Source organism: Tachypleus tridentatus, chromosome 6, assembly GCF_004210375.1.
Source record: "Tachypleus tridentatus isolate NWPU-2018 chromosome 6, ASM421037v1, whole genome shotgun sequence".
NCBI lineage: Eukaryota > Metazoa > Arthropoda > Merostomata > Xiphosura > Limulidae > Tachypleus > Tachypleus tridentatus.
The window spans coordinates 88,793,610-88,807,238 of NC_134830.1; the positions used below are offsets into that span (position 1 = coordinate 88,793,610).

At 32.5% G+C, this 13,629-nt stretch overlaps 1 protein-coding gene across 3 annotated transcripts in view; it reads left to right on the forward strand.

Moving 5' to 3' along the window:
• The first annotated feature begins 12 nt into the window (after window positions 1–12).
• The window catches only part of LOC143252992 (patronin-like), a 74,999-nt gene continuing 61,382 nt past the window's right edge, over window positions 13–13,629 (forward strand). For 2 of the 3 annotated variants that reach the window (XM_076506008.1, XM_076506011.1), the window contains exon 1: window positions 13–139. The gene's annotated coding sequence lies outside the window, so the exon portion shown is untranslated. Of the gene's footprint in view, window positions 200–13,629 lie in introns of all 3 variants that reach the window. The other variant, XM_076506009.1, reaches the window with a different exon arrangement.

Consider the following 13,629-nt stretch of genomic DNA (forward strand, 5'->3'; position numbering starts at 1 on the left):
ACTTCCGTTAGTGAACTATAACAGGAAAGAGAATCTTGCCAGGCATGCGTAGTAATAACTTTGCGGTCTCACAATTAAGGTATTATCGTAAGGATTATATCAAGATGAGTTGAAATTAAAGAATTTATAGCTATAATTTGTAAGTAATTTTGGCTATACGTGGTTTATTTATTATAAAAGTAACGAGATTCTTATGAAAGTAAGTTATTGTATATCAATTATAAAATGACTATTAATTGTAAGATAGCTTTAACTTCATCGTAGCTCACTGTTTCTTATTTTCAAGTTCTTTTGAGGAAGCACATTCTTTATTGTTTTTTTTTTTTTAGAATAAGTAATATTTTTCTCTTTAATTAATTAGAAAGCTGATTTTAGTATGCTTACGTGGATTAATTAGGACGATTTAATTTTAGTTAATCGCGAACTAGTTTTTGGTTTAAGCCAAGGTTTTTAAAGTGCATATTACAACAACCTATGTATTTGGTGTGTTATAATTGTTTTAATTTATGAAGATAAATTAACCAAGTAAAATAGTGGTTGCATAGTGATATTCATGTTTTCTTTGAGAAATCAAATACAAAGATTTGAAGTGAATTGATGAAAATGATAACTAAAAGTAACAGGATATATTTTAGAAGGGTCATGTTACTCTTAACGTACAACTCTTCATGAGAGTATGCATCTGTTATACTAATTTTATTCTAATGGATGTCAAAATGTATCTAACTAAAACTCCTGTGCCATTTATTGAATGGCACTAAAAACAAAAATTGACAAAAAATTTCACACTTAGGGTATTAAAAATTGAAATAATCAGAAATATGACTGTGGTATGTGCAACAACCTTTTCTTGATAACAGATCACAATTTAAAACTTCAGCACTCTCCTCACAACAGTAATGCTAGGACTGTACCTGAGGATTTAGTTATATCTATAATAATGTAATTTTTAAATACAGTACTGAGAAACTGGAGTTTGTAAAGAAACTATTATTTTTTGAATAAATGGTACCATTTATAATATGTAGTACCATTACAGCTTATAAGAGTAGATCTAATAAATTCTTTCTCTCTACGTTGAATCATTTTAGAATAGTTAATTAAATTGTTAAGCAGATTTATTAAAGTGTTCTAAATGTATTAAGCTGTGAGGTAGGTACATTATTGCTGAATTATTTTTGTAAAAATGGCTGAAGAAGGTCGAAACAATGTTCACTCCTCTACCTAGTTCTTTCTCTACCCATACCAGCCATTTTTACATGTATAATTTTCACTACAAGTGGGTTTTCTCATCATCATGGATTATTGCTGAATTGCTAGGTCAAGTGAAAATTTCAAAGTAACAAAGAAAGACTATGAAAGAACTCACTGGCATTTTCTACAAAACTTGAGTACAAGTATGTGTAAGATAAACACATTTGAAAGAGTTTGAAACCTCTTGCAAATTTATAGGTTTGATTTTAGGAAAGGTGATTATAATGAACTAATAGGAATTATGTAAAACTGTCTCAGCTGTTATTGTATGGCTATTTCTCTTGACTTTCTGTCTTGGAACATTTGTAAGTCGATATACGTTTATCATTTGATAATGCTTTTTCTGTGTAGTTTCAGAAGGTTAACTTGTTGTTTCTACTTTGAAAAAAATTGTTATATCTGTTTCAGCTTTTATTTTTAAAAACGATGATTTTATTTTGGAAATTATTATTTGTTGAACGTGTTTAGTAACATAACTTATAATTGTTTTATAGAAGAATAATTTGTTTGATGATTATTATTTGTTCAACTTGTTTAGTAAATGTAACTTATTTATAGTTGTTTAAAAGAAGAACAGTTTTGTTGGACGATTATTATTTGTTCAACTTGTTTAGTAATGTAACTTATTTATAGTTGTTTTATAGAAGAACAGTTTTTTGGATGATTATTATTTGTTTAACTTGTTTAGTAATGTAACTTATTTATAGTTTTATAGGAGAACAATTTGTTGGACTTGATTTGTTTGGTAGCAGATTAAGTATTTGCATCTTTTTGTTTCATGAAATATTTATGTAATGCTTAATTTAATTCTAGCATAGATTTTCTGTGTAAGCTTGAATAGAAATCATTGTGACTTCTAACAACATACCTTTGGACAAGAAGGGGCCATTTCATCCTTGAATGTTGCCCTTGCACACCCAAACTTGGGAAGATTTAAGAATTTTTAACCCATCCTTTCTTTTTTAGGAAATCATCAATTTCCCATTTAATTTCTGTAAAGTATTGGTCTTCCCTACTGCAGAGTTATGTAATTAGTGGAATTTGTTAATTGGTGAATTATTGGGCTAATAGATTATTCCTACAGGATTATGAAGATAAAATATTGATTATTCTTACTTGAATTTACTAAAATACAATAAAAAAAGAACTTGTTATAATGCTAACAATTGACTTTTGATACCCATGGTGATCAAAGCATAGATAAACCTTTATAGTCTTTGAACTAAGTGACAAACAAACATGATGGCAAAATTTCAGTAACTTGGATAGGTATATTAATCAAAACTAAAATTAATTTGGAACCCTAATTTTGATTATTTTTGTGAGTAATGACTCATCATTTAAGCTGAACAATTTTTAATTAATCAAAAATAATAATGAACAGTTGTAATGGCAATATTTTGATTATTGAATAGTTGATTATTTTTGTGAATTTAACCTATTCACTGCAACTTATAGTTGTACTTGGACTTCATTTTGTATACATTATGGTTGTGCTGTATATGGGATTTTGTTCATGTTGTGAAAGACAAAAAATGATTGATGCATTGTTTGCTAATATTTCTTGGTAGACAGAGAACACTTTAATACTCATATAAACTAGTTATATCTGAAAATTTAAAAATGAACTCCTGTATGTGGCACTATTGTTATGTACAGAATAAAAAAGTTTGAGCTGTGTGTGTGGCTGTCACAGTGAATGGGTCAACTGATAATTTCATGTAACAGTGATTAGCATAAATTATGCGTATAGGTAATCATATAACTTTAAACAATCTAATTTCATAAGTCAGTTGTCTTATTAGGAAAACAAAACTGTTTTAACTTGATCTCAGTTATCTTTTCCTAATTTTAAGTTTGTGTTTTTTCATTCTATTTTTTTCAGAATTTAGCACAAAGTAGTTGGAGGCCTTTATCATATTAAACTTACAGATAATTTCATAAATTGTAATATGATTACCTCTTATTCTTCATTGCTCAAGAGAAAATAAGATATCTTAACCTATTCCCATAAAATAACCTTCCTTTCCCAAGATCATCCTAGAATTCTTCCTCTGAACCCTTTCTAATAAGTATCTGCTCTTAGATATGGAGATGAAGACTGTACACAGTATTACAAGTGAGGCCTATTTAATAATTAGTGTATGGAGGTAATTACCTCATTTCACTTATAATAATTGTCTGTAAATACATCTCGACATTCTGTAACACACAGCTTTTACTACTAGCAACACAGCACTACCTTAATGGCATGAAAGACTTGTACTGTGTGAAGATATTTTTGAACCATGCTTTAGTACACTAACCATGTTACCAGAGTAATGTATAAAACAAGCATGCTATTACTTTGGTGAGATAAACTATAAATTGATTAATCACACCACAATTTTCAGAAATTAATTATAACTCCAATTGAAAGATAAACTTTCAAGTTACTGAGCCATCAAAGATAACTATTTTGAACAATTTACTTTTGTTTTCATTGTTTACAAGTGTTGGAAGTCTGTTTGGTCAAATAGGGGAATTATTTAACTAATTTCTAGCTCATTCAGAAAGTCAGATGAATTATATTAGTTTAAGAATATTCTATTTTATATTTATGGAAATATTTTGTTTTTTAAATTATGTATTTAAATTTTAAATAAAAGAAATAATATATGAGACAACAGTTGTCACTAAGAAGGTAGTGTTTGAATGTTGGATTTTATTGTGAGTTCAAAATTATCAAAGAAAACAAGATTTCAGATATAAATACTGAATTTCTTTGTTTGATATAGTGTTATAAAAGTAAATTAATGTAAAAAAGTATTAGGTTACATGAGAAAACATGAAATGAAAGCATGCTCTCATCATGAGTGTGATATTATAAGTCAATGGGTAAGCTAATAACTAGATCATTTGTTATACACACTGTCCCATATAAGAAATAGCTATGATTATACACTGAAGGAGTCTAACTGCAATGGTAATGAAATGAAAAACCTGTTATTTCTGGCTGTAAAAATAAGGATGGTTTTAATTGTCTGTTATAATATATAGCCATTCTAGAAAGAAAAGAAAGAATAATTCTGATACATTACCTTAACTTTGCTCATGTAATAGCTTTTCTTGTCTTGTACTGCCTTCTACGTGAGCAAGTTTTGTTCACCACTATGTTTGATGTTCCTATCAGTCTTCACATAATTTCCTGTGGTATTGCTGATAGCACCTAATATTCCTCCATCAATAAGAGCACAACACACCCTCCTAGCACAGCTGATTCCCTCTATACTATAGAACTCTATGATTGCTTTTTAAATTATTTCAGTGTGCAGTCATACTCAATCTCCGCTCTGTATCTACTATTCCTGTCTGCACTTTCAGTTGATGTATTTTAATAACTTCCTGTTTGTTGTCATATACTTGCCATTCACTTAGCATTTGTGGAATGTTTTCCATTTCTAAATAATGAACTCTCACTTTAATGTTGCTGCAACAGCTAACTATTTCTATGGCTTCTGGCTCCACACTTCCTGTAGAGGTGGTTTTGGTCATGGTGTATTATGAGTTCAAAACTACCTTGTGGCCTGCTATGTCTCTGGAATCTTGGTCAGATCTCCTATTTCTGGAGGAATATGGTCATGATGAAGGGGATTTGAATAGTCTTTTCCAGCTTAAAGCCTTTGCTGCACTGTTCCTATGCAACCCCTCTGGATTTTCCTTGTCATTTGTTGGTTTTTTATGGACATGATTTCCTAGCCATATTACCTAAAAAAAAACCATGGAAGAAATTATATGCACACACCTAGACCAACAACAAACAAACAACAATAATTTTTTTAAATACAACAAACTACAAAACCTTATACTGCTGTATACCATATGTTTCCAACATCAGCAAAAAAATAACCAACATTTGGAAAAAACATATAACAAAACACAACATTCCAGTAAACACCAAATGTATTCAAAAACCAGGTACAAAACTAAAGTCCATACTATGTAAAAACTACACTGACAAACACAACACCAACTTAATTTATAAAATACAATGCAACAACTGCCATGACTTCTATATTGGAGAAACAAGAAGAAAAATTGAAACTAGATTCAAAGAACACAAAAAAAAACTTTCATGTTTTTGAACACTGCAAATCAAATAAACATTACATAACCATAGAAAACATCCAGATACTAAGTAGGGAAGCAAATATAAACAAATGCAAAATTAAAAAAGCCCTACTTATACAGTGACTAAAACCAAAATTAAATCTTTATACCTATACTAATTTAATAACCTAACATCCAACTGCAATGCCCCACATGAACCTGTACCCGTTTATATTTTGCTCCTAATATGTGTCTAGGAAAGTCAAAACGTTCTCTGCTTATCAATATGTTTATGCCCATACGAGCTGTTCTGAGACACATTTTTATTTCAGGTGGGTTTCTCGTCATCAAGAATTACCTGTTGTCTGAAAACCATGTGTTTTAGGATTGCTCCTCCTGCCTTCAATCAGCACCATTATTGGATTATTTGGTCCTCCCCTTCTACTGATATTCCAGTACATGCTGAATAGTTTCTTGCCAAATTATCTATGTACACATATATATGTTTAAGTGCCAACATACCTTGGGTGATCTATTTGTTTGAGTCTTGTGCTTTGGCTTGTTATAGGTCAAAATTTGTAATTATAAATCCTCTGATTCAGGCTAGTGGTTCTGACCTTGAGAACTGCATTAAGGTTTTTCCTGGTTCAGTCTTTGTTTCACACTCACCACCATCCTCTATTGTCTCTCTTCATTTCACCTCCTTTCCTGGGGAGTTTTCTTGTGGATACATGTACCCTTTCATTTTCCCATGTTAGTTTGTTTTTCTTCCTCAGCTTTATCCTTTGATAGATTGGTAGCGGGTTCACCTAATGTGATAGTTTGAAGCATCCCTACCTACTGGTTTCATTATTAATTACTGTACACAAAATATAACATCAAATAATATAAATTAGCCTGTGATGTCCTCTTCTGAGTTGAAAAAAGATCTTAAAAGTGAATGAATTCTGTTGCAGATAACTTGAACTGTCATTTAATATAAGACTAGGATATCATTAGTGTAAAGGTCAAACATGCTGATAACATTAAAAATGATGCAACTATTTTTAGATTTGTAACTATGATACTTTATAACTACCTTTAACAAAATTTGCTATTAATATGTGTTCACTTATGTGCTGTGCAAAAGGACTTCTATTAATTTTAAGGTTCAGTTTGACATAATGTATAGCCATATTGCTAAAAACATTATGTAAGAGGCACAAAAAATGATTTGGTCACCATTCCTAATTTATGTATTTTTGTGTCCTAAATACCATTTATCAACTTGGTAATAAAGATTTTACCAACACCCCATAACTGTCCAGAAGAGCAATGTTAGTAAACTTTCCTGGAACTGCCATAAAAATTATTATGTAGGAGGTTTTTAACATTTCCCATCCAGTCTATCAGAGACCTTGTAACCAAAAAATGTTTTGAACAAGAAGCAAAGTACTACATAAATAGCTTAGAAGAATGTGTTGGAAAAGCTAACCCTTTCAGTAGTTATAGAATTAAGAAACTACCTTAAAATTACATAACAACAAGAATAACACAAATTTAGCTGTACAAATAAATGTGGATTTCAAAATTAACACTTCTTTTGACACCCTGAAATTAATGTAGAATTGCTCAGTTGTGAAAGTAGCTATATAACTTTGTGATTCAGACACCTGAATGTGTGTTGGTTATTTGCCAGGAATTTCAACTTAAAACTGCTTCATTCACTAAAATTATTGCTTGGAGCTACTAGTTCATACAGTCAGGCCTTCTGGTGGAGCATTTATAATTGTCTAACAGTGATGTATTATTGAGTCACTAAAACATTTTCACTCTCCTGAAACTGTGTTTATAACTCTCTAACAGTGATGTATTATTGAGTCAGTAGAGCATTTTCACTCTCCTGAAACTGTTTACAACTGTCTAACAGTGATGTATTATTGAGTCACTGGAACATTTTTACTCTCCTGAAACTGTTTACAACTGTCTAACAGTAATATATTATTGAGACACTAAAACATTTTCACTCTCCTTATAGTGTTTACAACTGTTTAACAGTGATGTATTATTGAGTCACTAAAACATTTTCACTCTCCTGAAACTGTGTTTATAACTGTCTAACAGTGATTTATTATTGAGTCAGTAGAGCATTTTCACTCTCCTGAAACTGTGTTTATAACTGTCTAACAGTGATGTATTATTGAGTCAGTAGAGCATTTTCACTCTCCTGAAACTGTTTACAACTGTCTAACAGTAATATACTATTGAGTCACTAAAACATTTTCACTCTCCTGAAACTGTGTTTATAACTGTCTAACAGTGATGTATTATTGAGTCACTAAAACATTTTCACTCTCCTGAAACTGTTTACAACTGTCTAACAGTGATGTATTATTGAGTCAGTAGAACATTTTCACTCTCCTGAAACTGTGTTTACAGCTGTGTAACAGTGATGTATTATTGAGTCAGTAGAACATTTTCACTCTCCTGAAACTGTGTTTACAGCTGTGTAACAGTGATGTATTATTGAGTCACTAGAACATTTCCACTCTCCTTAAACTGTGCTTAGAAATGTCTAACATTGATGCATTATTGAGTCATTAGAATGTTTCACTCTTCTGAAACTACATTTACAACTGCTTAAGAATGGTGTTTTAATGATGTATTATTAGAACATTTTCACTTGTTTACTGATAAACATATTACAAATTTTAATGACAAAACATCCCTGGAGTTGGGGAATTTTCATATTTTGTAATTGAATGAATTGATTCATGAACTGCTCATTTTATTAACTAATTGAGAGGATAAGCCTGACTATAAAAATACATCTCTGTCAGTTTTGTAATGAGACATGAAAAAAATGTAACAAACCAAGTTGAGGAGTGCACTGAAAATGGAGAGCAGGTAATTCTAGTACATGTAGAGAGGTTGTGGATTTATGAATATGTAAATCAGACTGAAAAAAGTAGATGAGTGAAGCTGTTGAACTTGTTCTCAACCTAGGTTTAATCAAGTATTCTCATCAACATGAAAATTGAGTATGATGCTAGGCCTTTACTATTCCTTATACTTAAATATAAAAAACAACAACATTAGAAGCATAATATCAGAAATCAACAAATGTAAAACCTTTTAAAACTTCAACATTGACTTGTTTATATCTAACAAAAGAAAACATTAACAGGAAATAGGTGTTGAAGGTTTATAAAATTAAATATGCCAAAATACTAAGAAATAACCTCATTGTTTTTATAGAAACAAATGTGAATAGCATCTTTAAGGTATTTTAATTTCAGGATAATTTCAGAACATTGTTTTAATGTCATATATATATATGCTATTGTGGCAAATAAATGTTCATTGTTCTTCTTAACAAACAAAGGACAAAATAGTACTTCCTCCTGTTATCTAAAGCTCTCCTGAACTTGATTTGCTGTCTAAGCATTGCTAAATGTTTTCAACAGTGCAGTCTTTTATACTCCTTCATTTTTGCAATTTTGTAGTAACGTGTGGTTCATGTGACTACCCTTCATCAGTCATACTGAGCTACCTATTAAAGCTCTTTCTACCATTACAACACAATCCTTACTTTCTTGATTGCCATTGTAGTGTATGAACATGTGTTTTAACTTGTTTTTCATGTTACTACATGAATATGATTGCTTGAAAGAAACTTCATATCTGTTTCAACTTCAAGTGTTCAGTTTCTGCTCATTTGTTTTAAAAATGTTTCTTTTTCAGAATTCTTCTTTGTTCATACAATTTCAAGATTTAGTATGATGGATGTCGAAATTTCTTTCATAAGTAGAATATTAGTCTCTTGGTTGACAGTGTCTACCGGAGAAGCATAAGCATTTGCTTCCAGGGAATTTATGTCTTACCTTTGGCTAATGGTTTTTCCTTTGACATTACTATTTTTTGTGATAAAGAAGATAACTACTCTGTGGAAATTGTTTTCCTCTAGTACTTTCCACTTGTTCCACACCTTCCTCTAATCTACTGGATTAGGTATTGTTTGTTTGTGGCACTTTCCAGTTGTTACCATATCTTCATATAATCTGCTGAGTTAGGTACTATTTGTTTGTGGCACTTTTCACTTGTTACCACACATTTATGTAATCCTGCTGGGCTAGGTATTGTTTTCCTGTGGTACTTTCCACTTGCTATTTTCATGTAATCTGTATTGTTTTTTTTTTTCCCAAGAAATCTGTGGTAAGGTTTTCAGTGTGTTTGTTAGTTCTCTTAGATATACCCATGTTTAATGACTTTATTTGAGCTTGTGTTGACAGACCAAATTTCTGCACTCGATAATAGTGGTCATTCATTTCCTCTCTTCTCAGTGTTGGATAAGCTAGGTTTTTGTACTTTTACCATGTAGGTTAATTTAGTGTAAATTTGTGTTTGGTTATTTCTTTGTTTTTGTTTGCATTTCTACTTTTTTCTGTAAATGTTAATTTGTTTGTAAGTTCCTGCTTCTTTACTACTAGTTACGTTTAATTGGGGAGTAAATTAGAGTTAACTTTTCTTCTTAACTTTGTTTAGTGTACACTGGAGTGTATTACTATGAAATTTCTATAAGTGTAAATAAAATCATATCCTATATTTCCAGAATTAATTTCAGATTTCACTGGAATTATGAACTTGTAGGATATTGATAGTTCCTGATGAAGTGTGAAATAATGAGCTAAAGAAGTGGCATTCTGGAAATATAATTTGTGATTTTATTTACAAATAAAGTCAAACTTTGTTAACTAGGTATCTTTTTTATTCTCATGTTCTTTAGGGTAGGTTTTATTTTAATATCCTTCTTACAGATTCTTTGGGTGGACTTGTATGCTCAATATTTAAGGGTTGTTTATCTTCTAAGTTTTTTATAGTGGTGTATACTTTGTGTTTTACTTATTTTGTTTTAGGTCAAATTTCAGAGTTTACAGGTTTGTTATTTTTTATGCATTGTGTACTTTCTGTGTTTTGTAAGTACATTTAGTATGTTTAGTATGTGTTTGCTACACTTTATGACAGTTTCATGGTTTCTGTGGATTCTGTCTGTAGATTTCTACCATTTGTTTTGTTCCTCCTCTATCTATTTCCCAGATCTCCTTCCCTTTTCCATGGGATTGTAACTTGTCCAGTTGTTTGTGACCTACTACACAAAGGAGCCATCAAATGGGTGGTGCTTGTTCAACCAAGATTTATTTATCTTTTTGGTGTCTCCAAAATGCATGGAAGATTGGAGTCATATTATAGCTTTTTTATCCACAAGGTCTTTCTTCAGCTCCATATGTAGTTTGTATAGTACAATATTTTTGTGCACATCATCTTCACTCTTTATGTCTTTGGGCTCCCTATTACATGGAGACTGGTTTCTTCTCACCACTTCCTGTGCCCACTCAGTCATTCACACCTTATTTCTTTGAGAAGATGCTCGAATGGGGTTTCTCACCAAGTTGGAGAAGTCCTTTTTTACTCCTTTATAGTATCTTATTCATTTGGAGGCTCTCTTCACCATTCATCTCAGTCAAGTCCAATCTTCTCCACTTTGGTTCTAGGACATGGAGCAGCCAATCATGACGGAACTGTTTTCTACTCTCATTAAAAGAGAGGTTCTGTCTTTTTGAGGATTGTTGGCTTCCTTAAAAAGCTTTCCATTCTCCTAATTGGATGTTTCTTACCCAGTATCCTTTGGGCCATCCAATATTCCATTATCCTGGGATCAGGGCCAACCTTGCTTGGTGGCTCAACAGGGACTTGAACATGGTGGGGGCTCCCATTTATCCACATTGTACCAAATCTGATCTATTTACAGATCCTTCCTTGGAGAGAAGGGGTCCTTTACCCAACTCTTCAGAAATTTTGGGTTGGTAGTTTGACGAGGAGGCTACTTTCTAATACCTCATCATAGAACTTTTCACAGTTCTTCAGGCTCTGTATCATTTTTTCCAATTCCTGCTGGGGTGGGTGGTATCTGTTCATTATGACAATTCTACTGTTGTCAGGTATATTACCAAGCAGTGAGGAATCAAGTCCAGTTCTCTGTGTTTTCAGACTGGATCTCGTGTAATAATCCACCAACCATGATATGATTGTATTGGTGTGTCATGTTCCATTCCTAGAGTAAGGAATCTTGTGCCTGGTTGCTTATCATGTCCAAAACAGGTTATCTCACTTAGTTTTCCCTTCATCTTCTGGGTTTTATGTGGGTGTGTTCTCAACTGGGAGCTCTGCTTATATATGCATTTTCCATTCACTGGAATGGCAAACTTCCTTAATTTTTTTGTCACCAGTTTTTCATCCCTTAGATCTGGGTGTGGATTCTCTCATTTCAGACTGGAAGAATTTTCCAAGACCTATATGCCTTCCCTCTGATCAGACTCTTTGCATGGGCCTCTTCCCTTATCCAGATCAATCCTTGTACATTTTTTGTTGATTGCTTCATATTGGCTGGCTTAGACCTGATTCCATCTACTCTGGCTTTTACTTGAGCTACAGCTTCTGACATAATTGCTCTTGAACAACTATGATTGGATGTTTTTCATCCCAATGTCACCACACTGCAGCTTTACATGAGACTTCTGTCTTGTCCCATACCTCAGCTCTGGGTCTTGCCCTTCCTCCTTGTTTATATACCAGATGCTTTGGTTTATAGGCTATGGCTTTTGACCACCCATCCTTCAGTTCCTCACTTGTCCGAGTCCTTTCTCTGGTTGTTTGTTCAGGTTTTGTCTTTTTCAACTGTTGCTTTTTATAGGGATGCTCTGTCAAACACCTTCCTTTCTCCCATTTTTATAATACTTTCTTTTCCCCAGTTATTTCCTTCCTTTTCCATTCCTTTTGTTTGGTCCATCTTCAGCATTCTTTTATTCTGCCAGAATGGGATCTTATTGTTTTAATTTCTGCCCTATCCAGTTTTACCTTTAAACCCATTGCAATGTGTTCCTTGTATCATTTTCCCCTTAAGACTTATTTCCTTCCTCACCTTGCACGCAGTCATTGTTGTTCTGATATTTATGCCACTAATGTTGTCCTCATCTCCTTTATCATACCTCATATGTTATCAGACACTTCTTCCTATGACATTGGAAAGGTTTTTAGACTTCTTTTATACCCTCACTCCTTCATTCAGATTCAGATTGTCTACTTTGCCCAGTTATATGACTTATAGTGCCTCCTTACATAGTTCTCATTCCTGTTTCTTTGTTCCATGAAATTTCTTGGTTTTTGATGGTCTTTTCACATATTACACTTGCTGGTTGAGTTTATCAACTCACACAATTGGTGTATTCTGATGTTTCTGTAGATGGTTGCTATCTGCACCATATTTTTTCCCAACACTGTTAGCTATGTCTTTAGCTGCATGCAACCTCTGTCTTTTGGAAAAAATAATTCAGACTGGTATGTAGACAACTTCCAGTACATGTTACTCATTATCTGCAAAACATAGTTGTGTTTTCCTTGAGCAGATATCATCTTCATCTTTTGTAGTTCTATACATGACTGTTTGCCTTTTCCTGGGATAAGGCAATGTGCTATTATTTTTTACATTAATTTATTGCTGTACATCGTATTTCAGGATTCCACCTGATGGTGGGTGTTACCTGGTCAGGTAGGTAAATATTATATCTTGGCACTAAATCTATATACTTCCATAATACTCACCATGGGTGTTTCTGTAAGATCACAGTTGTTTATCTGTGTGTGTGTGTATATATATATATATATATATATATATATATACATTTTAACAGTTTGATCTATAGGACTGTCTCTCATGGACTTCATAAGTGAAGCAGATTAGAATGTTTGTCCAGCTTTACTGACTCATCATTCTTACAATTGAAGTCTTTCTACTTTTCAAAATAGGGAATCATAGAAACCCTTTGCACTGTCAGCAGTGTGTCTTTCTTCCAGACTCCCCAGTGCATATTCTCTCCTTTCTTCTAGTGAAGCATAAGAGTGCTTTTCACTTTGGTTCCTAGTTGCTGGAGTTGTGGACCATGGAGGTTTCCTGTGGAATGGGATTTGTACAGTTAATTTAACTTCACAGTAATATGTACCTATTCTATAAAAAGAGGGCTATTGTCATTCGGTTTCATATTATGCAATATCATAATATGCAAGTCCAACACTTTTTTCAGAAGTTTTTTTTTTTCCCAAATAAACTGTTCTTTTTAATTGTGAAATGCAGTTTTATGCAAGGAATTACCCTTGGATGTTTTATGCCAAGATGGACTGCACTTGATGTACTCAGTAATATTACTAGGGGTTTTGTCAACCAGTGGTACAGCAGTATGTCTGTGGACTTAC